Below are 11,129 nucleotides of genomic sequence, written 5' to 3'. Positions count from 1 at the left end.
GAGGCCATCGCAAACCAGGCTTCATTCGCACCAGTGTGCAAGAACATTTTGTTTTCTTCAATCCATCCAGAGCTGAGCTGGTTCAGAACTCCAAATGCTTTCTCTTGTCACTGCCGTGTTTGTGCTGACTCAGTACATAACTGTAAAAGAAAAAAAAAAAGCTTTAAATGCTTAATGCTAACCATTCTGCTGGCCAGATGAGAACTTCACGTGTTTCATAACACAGGACAGATCGCACTGTGTGTACGAACTACTTGCAAAGCACAATAGCGCGCTTTTTTTTTTTCAGTTTAGAGGTGAGAAATAGCCCAGGGTCAGTGCTGGGTGAGGAGCTCCAGGTGTTGCTGCAGCTCCTCCTCTGGCTCCCAGCCACATGTCCGCTTGTGCTTCGACTCCAGCACAGCCTCATTAATGTGGTCCAGACTGTTGACAGCCCAGCATGGGGATCAGGGATTTCTCACCAGCTGTGTTTGCTCATTTTTAGTGCATAAATATTTCTTGCAAACATTCACACTTGTTTTTGACACGTTAGGGTTTAAGGAGTTGCTCTGAGGTGACAGCACCTTCCCAGTGTTGCCTTTTCTTGTTCAGAGAGGAGGCCTGCATGCTCCTCAGGGTGTCTTCAAAGGCACCACAAGCACTTGTAAACAGGAACACGCACCCTGAATGTCATGACCCCTTTTCCACACTGCTATCCCTGCTCTACCCACCAGCTTCCTCCAGCACCATCAGACCTGAAAGTCCTGTTGCACAGAGGTGAAACAAGTTCTCCCATTTCTAAATCCACAGAAGGAGGCAGGCAAAGTGTCAGCATCCCAGCCGAGGAGGGGGAGTGTTGCTATCAGCAAGGGCCACTCGGGGCTCACAGTGCCATGTCCAAGGGCCAGGCAGCCTGCTGGGTGGTCAGGCGAAGAACCAAAGCCAACTCCAGCCTCAGCACCTGTGCAGACACACTTGTGCCCCAGCAGTGCTGCACCTGGATCCTGGCTGTCTGCAAGCCTTGAGAGTTGGCCTGAGGAATTATTTTTACACCTCAGTACGTGCATATAACATGCAGCGAGTTATTTGCATCATCCCTCCTTCCCCCCCTGCCCAAGCCGGTCAACAAACACATCAGCTTCCTGGAATTTTTGCTTTCTTTACATCATAGTATTTCTAGATCCAGGATGTTATTCAACCACCACGTTTCCCCAACTGCCACACGTGATTCAAAGCCAGTCCTGGGAAGTGGAGCAAAAGGAAGTGGAAGCAGGTGGTGTGGGAGACTCTTTGTCCTCAGCTCATCTTTTGTAACCAGCACCTTTGCTCTCAGGTCTCTGTGTGCAGTTAGGGGAGCTGCTCCAGGCCTGGTTTTCTCTTGGCAGAGGCAGGCAGATTACCACACTGCTCCATGAGGTTTGGGATTCAAGTTCTGCACTGTGCTGACCGGGCATTGGGCAGGAAGCAATCATATAAATTACATGGTATTGTTCCCAAGTCCTGAAACTCTGCTGCTTGAGAGCTCAGAGAGGTCCTGACTCTCAGTACGGAGGATCAGATGTAAACAGGATCGGGGAATTAAGAAAAATTTAATATTTTTTCCTTCTGACTCATACAGGCTTTGCCTGAGGCAGCCTCATTCCTAGAGAAATGAGTTGACTTTCACATGGATTGGTGGGACAGAGAGCTGCAAAGTCATTATCTCGTTGTTCATGTAACTAGGCTTATGCCTGAACTTCTGGAAACTGGAGAGTCACACTGAGAGAGCCCAGATCCGTATTTGGCTCATTTTAGTCTCTTGAGCCAAACATCTTGGCAAAGAGGTTGGCAGAACATTATCGCTCAGTCCTGGAAGCAAGGCCCACATGAAATGGATGGGGATGTCTTTTTTCACAGCATGGGCAGTCATGTACAAACCACATCCCACTGAGAAAAGAACACAAAGATCAGGACTGTCCCCATTATCCCAGGGGAAGCCCTAGGATGGGTGGCAAGACCATGGGCTGTGGTGCAAGGTGCTATAAGCTTGCCTTGATGCTTTGCAATTGTTTCATTGGTACTTCAATTGAAGCTGAAGATCCTCCATCTACAGGAATCCCAAGGAGGAGCCCAAAGTCAGCATGGCTTGTTCAGCACCACCTAAACCCATTGATTACATAACAAAGTGATTAAAGGAGGAAAAGTCATAACAAGCCAGCTCTCTGATGACAGCTTTACATTGCAGCAAGGTCCACCACTTCCAAGGAGATTGGTGTCCAGAGGGAGCTGCATCCCAGTGGGCCAGACATGGAGGTCACATCACCCACTTAATCTTCTGGATGGGGAAAGCAGATTTGTAATCAGTCTTTTCTACAGGGTCAGACAGAAGTTGCCAACTTCACAAACCGCTGTGTGTCCATGTGCCTCACCTGTGGCCGGGAATGACGCTGTGGTGGCCCATCACTGCAGCTGGGGACTCTCCAGCTGCCCTGCACCATTCACTCACCAGCTCCTGTGGCCTTGGCTCCTTGCCCCAGCAAGAAGCGAGTACGTGCTGCCTCCCTCATTTCTTCCTTTTTCCACTCTTCCTGTGTAGCTCCCACCCACCTGACGGAGATGCCAGCAGGGCTGGCGGGCACCCAGCGCTGCCTTTTCGCTTTGCCAGAGGAGGCTGCAAGCGGCAGCAGGTGGGCTCTGCAGATGGCAGAGCCTCTCTGCAGGGATGCCTCTGTGCTGTCAGGCCAGATCCAGGGTCTGACTCCCTCATCCTCTGCCCTGGTCTTTATTCCTTCAGCTCCAGCATCTCCACCCCCACTGGTGATAACTCAGTGTCCTTGCTGAGGACAGAAGAGCTCTTGCAAAGCCAGGGGCTCAAATTCCATCTAAGAGCCATGTCTGACCGTGTGGAGAATGAAGCACCTTGAAGTCTCAGGGAGAAATGCAGAGGGCTCCTGCAGTTCCCCTTCCCCTCAGCCAGACAGAATGAAGCCCTAAACATGCCCTGGGCTGGATTTCAGGCAGGATGAGCAGCCCTGTGTCTCTACCACAGTTATAAATAGCTGCCTGTGGGCTCCTGGCCTGCTCACAGCAGTGGTCGCCTGGGCAGAGCTTTCTGCTCGAGGAGCAGACAAATATTTCTGTCTGTGCCTTTTTGTTCCACAGGCTGGCTTGCCTCCACCTCTGCTGCACTTTGAACAGCAGGTGAATCATGTTTGGGTAAGCCAGTCATTACCCCGCCGCCAGCTCCTCCTTTCATAACGCACAGATGTCACGGCTTTTAAAGAGGTCAGGTTGTAAGTACTCAGAACATTTGTCACCCAGAAACCTGTCCTGGTGGATCTGCCAGAGCAAACTGCAGGTTTTCCTTCACAAGAAGCCTGGCACCATTTCACTGTGGGGTTTAGGAAGGTATTGCAGCGAGGTTTGGGGAGTAAGGAGCCTGCTCTGCTCCTCTGAAAGAGCAAATGCAGAATCCTAGAGCGGTTTGCAGGGGAGAGAAAGGTGCTGGGAAAGATGGGTATCCTTAGCCTCATTTTTATGAAAAGGAATCCCAAGCAATTCAGTGAATAAAGCTCTGCTATAACTTTTAGCTGCTAATTAACATAGCAAAGAGTCTTAATTTACAGATATTCAGAATGAAGGCACAAGTTGTAGAAGGATGCAGCACAGACAGAGGAGCAAGTGTGAGTGCTGTGCAGGGAGCAGGAGCAGGGATTTCACCTTCCAAAACACCCTTCACTTGCAAATGGACTCCAGTTCCATTTGGGTTTTGCTTTTCTTCTTATTGAGCTCAAAAATAGAAGAGTGGTTTCACAGGAAGCCTCTGCCCAGCACTCTGCAGAGATTAGCAGATCGTAAGCAGGGCTGCAGGAATCAGCTTTTCTGGGAAAGTCAGGATTTCTAACTGTTTCCACTTTTTAGTGGAATGAAAAAGCAGCTTGAAATTTTCCATGAAGAAGGTCACTTGGGAACAGAGGAAAGATTTCTTTTTGATGTCTACCTTAGAAAGCCTTGTTTCCCTAATAGGACACTTTATATAAAAAAGCCCCTAGATGCAAGATGAAAAGCCTCGTCACAAAATAAAGGTCCAACCTTTCTGTTCTGAAATGGTTGGCATTTATAGAAAAATGCCTTCATTTGGGGGCATCTCTGCATGAAATGGTATAGGAAACAGTTCTTTCTCCACACCTAAACTCTCTTGGCATCTCTGCTGCTGTGAGGCCCCAGCCAGCCACATGCCATGCAGGATCCCTGCGGGTACCCCCAAATGCTGTGAGCAGGGGCAGCACAACCCCTCCTGCTCCCCAAGGACCAGCCAAAATTATTACATAAATTTGTGTAAACACGACTTTCTAAAGTAACTCCATGGCTGCCAGTTCCTCTTGCTGGTCTTCTTTTCCTACTCCACCCTTCCAGAGCCTGGTGTGATGGGCATTTGGCACAGCTCTGTCCATGCTCCTCTCCGAGCCAGCTGAAGACACAGCAGCTCTAAGGAGCCCCTGGTTGAACCGTGCAGATGCTTCAAGCAAAGGAGGTGGTTAAAACACCCCGGTGAAGTCAGAGCTCAGGCCCGGCAGCACCTGGGAAGCTGCCGCCTGTCACGTCTGTGGGCAAACACCCATCTCAGCACATCGAGGTCATGCTGGGGGACGTGCTCCTCAGGAGAGCTACTGAGCTGCTGTGACTGAAGGTCCTCAGCATCCCCAAAAGCCAGATGCTCCACCTGCCTTTTTGCCTCCTCCACTAAGTGTTTTTAGAGCCCTAATCCCCATGGCTGGCACGAATGTTCGTGCTCTACGCCCATTCACGTCGCCGGGCTTCAAGCCAGGGCTGAGATGCAATGAGGAATTAGGAGCACTAGAGAACTTGAAATGGTTTTCACCTCCACAACTTTTTGGGGAAGCTTGGCCAGTTCCAGTGAAGGCAGAACAAGGGCACAGAGAGAGCTATGTGCAGGGCAAGGTGCCAAAGGCAGGACAGAGAACCTCGGCTGCTGGAGGAGACGCCTGGATGTTCACACAGCCAGTCAGTGCCTGGGTGTGTTTGGCTCTTTGCTCTTGTGCCACAGGGATCTGGCTGCACATGGTATATTTGCACAGAGCTTAGTGCAGTGGCCTGAAGCAGGGACTGTAAAACACAAGCAGCAAACGGGAAGACTTTGCCTGGCTTGGCGCTTGCCATCACCCAGCACTGCAGGGAGTGCCCAACGCCCTGAGCACATGACGATGCTGAGATTTGGGGTAGTGTGAGGACATGGCTGTGGGGTCCAGCTGCAGACAGACATTTGCAAGCTCCACCCACTTTGGGAGGTGGGGCACAAGGCACAGAGGACTATTTAAGGGCTATTAGATGAAATACCTGTCAGCTGGAAAGCAGAATCTCACTCCAGTGAGATGCAACACCTCTTGGCTCCAACTGAGCATCTACAGGCAGGCTTGACCTCAGAGTCTGACACAGCATGCTTGAAAAGTTTCCAACCTTATCTTAAAAAGCAAAGGCAAGGCCTCCCCTTTTCATGTCCAAACACAGAATTTATTCCAAGATGTTCCCATCCTGTAGTAGCATGGCCTGAGGGGACTATAAAATTCTGCAACTCTGTCTACTATTTGGAAGAAGCTTGTGTCTTGTGCAAGAGTCCTGTGTACTTGCACAGGGGAAAAAGTAAAATATGTGAAATAACCCCACACAGGATTATTTTACATTAATGCACCCAAGGGTTCATGAAGCAATAAGGCAGTTAAAATCAATCCTTCCCTGCTGAAGCCAAACCGGCTCATTGAAACCCAGTTTAGCTTTGGGGGTTGTTTGTTTTTCCCATCTTCATGTTTTCCCTTTAATCTTTGTGCTGGATAATTAAGACAACATTCCTCAGCATCTTTCCTGCTGTTTGTTGTGTTTATACAAGAGCTGGCTGCATTTGTTCCACGGAAAGAACATCCAAAGCCACATTCTGTGGTTTCAAGTAAAATCCTCCGTGGTGTTGACTTTTAATCTCGAGTTTGCCTGAAATCTGCATTACTCAAGAAAATACTCATAAAAATAGACTTCTTAAGGAAAACAAAGCAAGGCAGCAACGCAGCAGGGAGAGCTTGGGCTCAAGTTTGCATTGAAGTTTTTATTGATGGTGAGACTTCTGGGCTTGGCCTAATACTGCCGGCAGCAGCAGTGGGTCAGGGTTCTGGTCCTTTGTCTCCCTCTGAGGCCCCTTTTGCTGCTGGCTGGACCCTGCCAGCAGCCTCGGCCCCCACAACGCTCCCTGCCCCCGGTGCGCTCCCTTCTCCCGGTTCTCTCCCTGCCCCCGGTTCTCTCCCTGCCCCCGGTGCTCTCCCTGCCCCCGGTGCGCTGCGGGAACCTTACAAAACAGCCGAGCGGTTATGAAACCCGTGGCCCCGCTGCCAGACGTCCCATCCCCGGTAGATGGCGGTGCCAGCTCATTTTTCCTAATTTTTCCCCCTTAGTTTTTTTCCTGGCGCCGCGCCCGATGCCAGCCCTCGGCGGCTGCGGCGGGGCTGGGGATGCACAGGCGCGGTCCCCGCGCTGGGGTCAGTGCTGCAAAAAGAGAGAGGTTTGTCGGGGTTTTTCCCCGCTATAACTGCTTTCCGTCTGTTTCTGGTGAATTTGAAATCAGTTTTAACAGCTCAGCGCAGCACCAGGCATCTGTTCCCAGCAGACTCGGGCTGCTCCATCCCACAACAGGCGGCGTGGAGGGCACAGGGAGGATGTTGGTGCTGCCAAATCTGGGGGGACTATGCAGAGCCAGGCAGACAGAACCCCTGGATTTGTCTCCAGAGTCTATCAAGGTCTTGGACAAAACCTGCTCACCCAGGCCCCAGCTCCCCAACTCTTGCCTTTCCTTGACTGTTTCCTTCTGCAGAAGGATGGATGGCAGTGGGTAGGCAGTGTGACTGGATGAACAAATAACATTTCTCTTTTGAGACCACAACATCTTTATTTGGCTAAGAGTGGCCCAGTTGCCCTCCAGCACAAGCTGCTGTTTACATCTCCACCTCCTCGGTGTGCCCAGGGCATGTGCTGCCTCTCCAGCACGGAAAGACTAATCCTTGTCTTCCTTCTCATCATCCTTGGCAATGCCTTGGTCCTGGGGCAGGAACAAAAAGAAAGGGGACAGCATGTGAGGGGAGTGCTGAGTGTCCCATCCCAGATATTTGATAGCATCCACACTGGGTTTTATAGGTGCAAACCCCACAGGGCTGGGGTGCAAGGGGAAGCCAGGCCCCAGCACAGAGCTGGGGGTGAGGTTACCTCCTCCAAGTCACTGTCAGAGCTGCTGCTGCTCCTTTCCTCTTCCCCATCTCCCTGCTGGGGTGAAGAGAGAGGGATAAGCATCACTGGGAACCCTGGCACTCTTTGCTGTTTGGGCTAGAGCTTCAAGTCAGAGTGACTCCTTGTCCTGTGGGTTTCTAGAGCCATGCTTGGCACCACTGGTGCTGCTGTGGAACCTCGTGTGCCCATGGCCCCACAGAGCCCTCCAGGAGCCAAGAGCAAGGGTTTCATCGTGTGTGCAGTGCAGGCAGCATCACTGTCCACACCAGCATCCCATTTGGAGCGAAAAAGGAGGAAGAGCTAACTAGGAGTGTTGGGAGCAAAGAGACAGCTGTCTCTAAGTGGAAAGGCCATGGACACAGTGTGATTTCTAGGCTGTGGATGGCATAGCTCCTTCTACCAGGGGCATGGGGTTGCCGTGGGTCAGACGTGGCTTCCCTTTACAGCCAGGATGCAAATGGCCCTGCAGAAAACTCCATAATTCCCCTACCTTTTCTTCTTCCTTCTTCCTCCTCTTCTGCTTTTCCTTCTCTTTTTCTCCCTCAGTCTTTTCCTTCTCCTTTTCTTCCTTCTCCTCTTTCTTGTCCTTCTCCTCTCTCTCCTTATCTTCCCGTCCAAACCCTACAGAGGAAGATTCATTGCCAGCGTGCAGCATCCAGCACACACAAACCCAGCAGGTGCCCCTGGGCCCATACCAAACACTCACATTTCAGGATTGTCGACATTTCTCCAAAGCCAAAGAGCTCTGGGGCACAAGACGGTCACACCTACAGCACAGAGAGGACCTGAAGGAGCAACAGGATAGTGGAGGAAGGTGAGATTTTCAGGGGTGAAAACATCTTCCTGCAACATTGAACATTCAGTTTTCACAGAGGCTCTGTGCACATCCAAGCCCCCAAAACAGCAGGGAGGGAGATCAAACAATCTGTGGACTGCACAAAAACCAAAAGGACCAGGCCTTGTGCCCACCCAGGCAGCCCCCACTGCCTCTGCCCAGGAAGCAGCAAGTGGAGAGTAATGGAAGCAGAGAAATTTCAGAGAGATGTCTAAACCTCCCACCATGATCAGGTGCAAATTACAGAAATATTTCAAATTAAATGAGGAAGAAACAATAAAGAGCAGGTGTGGGGGCTCCTAGGAATCCCCAGCAGAAAGGAAACCTTCCCTGAGGGAAAGGGTGATGGCAGCGAGGGAGATGGAGACAGCAGCAAGCAAAGGAAAAGCCACGAGCAAGGGTAAGAAAACTCCCAAGCATTGATTAGGTGCCTGAAAGGTGACAGATGAAAAGAAGGGAAAGAAAACAGCTTGGTTTAAAAATAGGAGGCCCAAACAAAGCCTATGAAATAGCCTGGGCAGGTCAAACCCTCCCTCTGATACACAAACAGGGCAGCAGGGGTGAGGGATCGGGTCCCTTCTGCTTGCTGGGAAGAGCAGGATCCTTCCCTGCTGCAGCAGGTAATTAGGAAATAGTTTCTCTTCCAGCCAGTGATGGAGGGATGCAGAATATTAATGCTTCCTTTTAATGGTTTTTAGCCACAAAATTACATCATCTGGTCGGTATTATTGGCCCTTTTGAAGGAGCCAGTCACAGCCTCTGAGCCAATAACATTGATTTGTATTTTCTAGCAGGGTTTTAAACCCCCAGGATGCTGCAGGGGAGCAGGAAGCAGTGGGGTTTGGGGTGGCATCAGGGGAGAGGGAGTTTGGATGGGAAGGAGTGTGGGAAGTGACTGATAAAAGATGTAATCAGTGCAAAGTTAAAATCTAATTAATAATGAACAGCAATCTAATTCATCTCCGTAATTAAGAAGTGTAACTACTAATTGAAAATAATCACATTTTAATCTAAAATCATTAAAAATAATCAAACATTAACAAAAAAAAGGCAGCCCCTGGGAAGGGATAGGAGGTGATGCTCTGACCCCAGGTCCTGCTCCCCAAAGCTGCCCCACAGCTCCCATGGTGTGCCCAGCCCTGAATCCAGGAGGATGCCCCTGCCTTGAGTCCTCACTGCCAGAGGGGAGCGGATGGGGAAGGCACAAGGTACACAGATGTGGACATCAAGCTTTGCACTAGGAGATGGACAACCAGACCAAAGTCCAGCAGCCAGGGCTGGGAAGGGGTAGTGCTGCCCCAATACATGCCAAAAAATGCCTCTGTGGGGGCTTAAAACCCTTTAATTCCCCCCTGCACCACTACCCCTCTTCCTGGGGACCAACCCAGCTGATTTTCAAGAGTTGAGGTGGGCTCTGAAAAGCTCCTGTCTGGGCGGTGCCACCCAGCACCCTGGGTGCTGGCTCCTGATGGCTGCCAACACTCAGCTTTTTCCAATCCCAGACCAGCAAATCCAGTTTTGCCTGGTCCTCTGGAGTCTCGGCCACCTCGTGTTTTGGGCAGGCAGGTTTGCCTGCCCCAGATGAGCTGGTTTCCTAAATCCCAGGCAGACAAACCAGCAAAACCCAGAGACCAGCTGATGGTCCCCACGGACCAGTTGCAATTGTCCATAGCCAAGCCGAGCATGAGGTGCAGCTGGATCAGACCTCTGGCTAACAGAGCAAACCGATGTGTTCATACCCTTCCAGATGAAGCCTGGATGGCCTCACCCCACCAGGCACAACAGGCTCACAGTGAGCCCACTCCCATCTCAGCCAGGGGACTGTGTCCTTCCCGAAAGGCTCAGGCCCCATTGCCGTCCCCAGGACCACAAGGAGCACGAGCAGTCCCAGGGATGCTCCTGCTGCACCCTCATTCACCCTTCCCTCCTGCTCTACTTCTCCAGCCTGTAAAATACACAGGTGAGTCTGTAAATTCCCTGGATGGCACAAGGGAGAAAGGGAAGGGCCTTACCTGAAAGGGAGCTGAAAAAGAAGTGATCTCCTCGATGCCTGGCTGGCAGCAACCAGGGCTCCGGGTATTTGAGTGTTGCGGTCTCCTCCCCAGTCCCACTTTTGGAGCAGAAAAACTGGCTCTGCCATCCGTCACGGACAGCATGTGACACCGGAAACGTGACCAGTCCCATTGGTACCCACAAGAGGCATTGCCTCCAGCACGGGCAGGAACAGAAAGACCTTTAGCAAGCAAGTCAGGGCAGCTCTCGAGGCTGCAGACATCCATAGGGACCAGCCCTGGAACCAGGGAGAGAGCACTGGGGACTCAGTCTGCGAATGTGCTATGGTCAGGACTTCTGCTGGAAGTACAGAAAAGGGGCTTTGGGGGATGCTTACTGTGGGTGGGAAGTGCCAGGCAGCTCCAGGAGGTCCAGGCAAGGCTGGACGAGACAGAGCCCAGTACTCCCAGCTCCCTCCGATGCTTGTCTTTAACTGCTGCCTTTCACTCCAACCTATCATTATGTAAATACCTGTCAGCGGAGAGCAGTTACCAGCACGTCTAAACACTTGCATAATGTGCCTTCCCTCTAATGCAATGCCCTCATTTCTAACAGCACCAGTATGGATAATAACAGTAACAATAGTGTCAGAAAGGGCCTGTGTACTCAGCTAATTTGTTTTCCCCACCTAATAAAAGGAATTAGCTCTCCCATAAGATTTGCCCCATTTAACACCTTCAACTCTACAACAAAGTTGCTCCCACAATCATTTTACTTTCATTTACAGTAATTGCAGTGTGCATGGAGCCCCCTCCCACAGAGTGAACCTAACCCTGGGTAACTCATGCAGGGAGCAAGCAGCTCTGCAGAAGTCGCTTGCCCCAAAAACCTGGCTGTCTGCCCCAGACCTCCTCCACCACAGCCTGCACCGGCCCCAAACCCAGAGCAAGAGTCCCGTTGCCAGGTTTAGGTCAGAAATGAGGAATGGGTTTAATGTCCAGGGTGGATAAACCCTGGAGCAGCTCAGCCAAGCTGGTGGCAGAGTCCCTGTTGCTGCCCA

The 11,129-nt window shown here is 51.1% G+C and overlaps 1 long non-coding RNA gene across 1 annotated transcript; it reads right to left on the bottom strand.

Annotated features, from left to right (window-relative positions):
* Positions 1-6,881: 6,881 nt before the first annotated feature.
* LOC120410718 lies at positions 6,882-10,441 on the bottom strand. Its single transcript, XR_005603040.1, has 4 exons — positions 10,090-10,441; positions 7,949-8,027; positions 7,222-7,863; positions 6,882-7,057 (listed from the first exon to the last, which is right to left on the bottom strand). It is a non-coding gene; the product is annotated as an uncharacterized LOC120410718 (long non-coding RNA).
* Between the last annotated feature and the right edge of the window lie 688 nt (positions 10,442-11,129).

The sequence above is a fragment of the Corvus cornix genome, chromosome 13 (assembly GCF_000738735.6).
Source record: "Corvus cornix cornix isolate S_Up_H32 chromosome 13, ASM73873v5, whole genome shotgun sequence".
Classification (NCBI taxonomy): Eukaryota; Metazoa; Chordata; class Aves; order Passeriformes; family Corvidae; genus Corvus; species Corvus cornix.
The sequence above is the reverse complement of the archived record's forward strand: the minus strand, read 5'-3'. Positions and strand labels throughout refer to the sequence as shown.